The 1,851-nt window shown below is 42.3% G+C and overlaps 1 non-coding gene across 1 annotated transcript; it reads right to left on the bottom strand.

The window, feature by feature from the left end:
- Nucleotides 1-754: 754 nt before the first annotated feature.
- On the bottom strand, nucleotides 755-859 carry LOC125486530. Its single transcript, XR_007265184.1, has one exon. It is a non-coding gene; the product is annotated as a U6 spliceosomal RNA (small nuclear RNA).
- Between the last annotated feature and the right edge of the window lie 992 nt (nucleotides 860-1,851).

Raw genomic sequence — 1,851 nt, 5'->3', positions numbered from 1 at the left:
AGCGTGTAGCTACTTTGATATTTCTAGGTCTGAAAGAGTTAATAATGTGGAGTGCCATAAGCACCATTGAGTATGATGATGCCAAGTCATAGAATCCCTACAGTGTAGAAGCAGGCCGTTTGGCCCACCAAGTGCACACTGCCTCTCCAAAGAGCATCCCACCCAGACCCCTACTCTATCCCTGTAACCTTGCATTTTTCCCATGGCTAATCTACCTCGCCTACACATCGTATATTGTTTTATCTTCCAGAGGGGCGGCATGGTGGCTCAGTGGTTAGCACTCTTGCCTCACAGTGCCAGGGACCCAGGTTCGATTCCACCCTTGGGTGACTGTCTGTGTGGAGTTTGCATGTTCTCTCTGTGTTTGTGTGGGTTTCCTCTGGGTGCTCCACTTTCCTCTCACAGTCCAAAGATGTGCAGGCTAGGTGGATTGGCTGTGCTAAATTGCCCCTAGTATTCAGGGGTGTGCAGATTAGGTGTGTTATAGGGGAATAGGTCTGGGTGGGATGCAGCAAGGATCAGTGTGGACTGGTTGGGCTGAAGGGGCTGTTTCCACACTGTAGGGATTCTATGATGCCTGGACACTTTGGGCAATTATAGAATGGTCAATCCACCTAACCTGCACATCTTTGGAGTGTGGGAGAAAACCCAAGCAGACACAGGGAGAATGCACAAACTCCACAGAAACAGTTGCCCGAGGCTAGAATTGAACCCTGGTCTGTGAGGCAGCAGTGCTAACCACTGTGCCACGCTGAAAAAAATGGAATGCTTCATGAATTTGCTTGTCATCCTTGTGCAGGGGCCATGCTAATCTTCTCTGTATTGTTCCAATTTTAGTATATGTGCTGCCGAAGCGAGCTTGGACTTGTGGGCAGAAAAGTTTATGATCATGAAGGAGAGAGAGCTAACATCATGTCCTCCTCAAAGTCTCTGTAACAGTGTCTATCACATCAATGAAGGTGCTTGCTGACTATAAACTGTTAACCACATTAGACTCTTGTTGTTAGACCCAGAAGTTGTCTTCCTGTACCAAGTAGACTCTGTGATTGCCTTTTTAAAATTAATTCACAGGATGTGGCCATCACTGGTGAGGTCCCAGAACAGAACCTGGGTCTCTGGGTTAATTTGTCTAGCAATAAAGCTGCTAGGTCAGCATTTCCCCTTTCAGCCTGCTTTTAAAGAGTATGGTAGTATCAACCTTCATCATGAACAGCACCTTGTACAGTATTGTGAGTTTGCAAGCACAGGAATGGAAAAGGAATTTGATGCAAATTACATCCACAGTGATACACGATGTAGTGTTTAAACATGCTGCAGTTGAGGATGTTGTGTAGTATTCAGGCCAAGCAGTGAATGTTAATTAGGGGTAAAATAGAATGACTGATTAACCTTGAAACAAAAGAATGGGATCAGAATCTTCTATTCTGTGAGCGGGTCCAACTTTCACAGCATCATCTTAACACAAATACATTAAAATATTATAGCTACTCAGTTTCTAACGTTATAAGCAATACATAGATGGGTTCAATCTTCATTAAATTAGAACTGAAAGAAATTTCATGTACCCACGATAACACCACACAGTGAAAAATTACATATTTTTAAAGCAGAGATTGGAAAGTTAGGAAGTTGTTGAAACAAAATACAATCCTGTTAAGCTTTTCTTCCCTTTCAATCATACTCATCAAACCCTAAGAGTTTCCATTTTAATTATGGATCTGTTCCGTGGTGACACTGAGCAACTTGTGCAGAACATCAACTTAGCTGTTTAAAAAAAAAACTGCACAAACTTTATTAATATTTAACAAGAGTTTCTTTAAAATGTGTGTATTATAGACTGACTAATGTAAA

Source organism: Rhincodon typus, chromosome 29 (genome assembly GCF_021869965.1).
Source record: "Rhincodon typus isolate 14 chromosome 29, sRhiTyp1.1, whole genome shotgun sequence".
Classification (NCBI taxonomy): domain Eukaryota; kingdom Metazoa; phylum Chordata; class Chondrichthyes; order Orectolobiformes; family Rhincodontidae; genus Rhincodon; species Rhincodon typus.
This window is presented reverse-complemented; position numbering and strand designations above follow the sequence as displayed.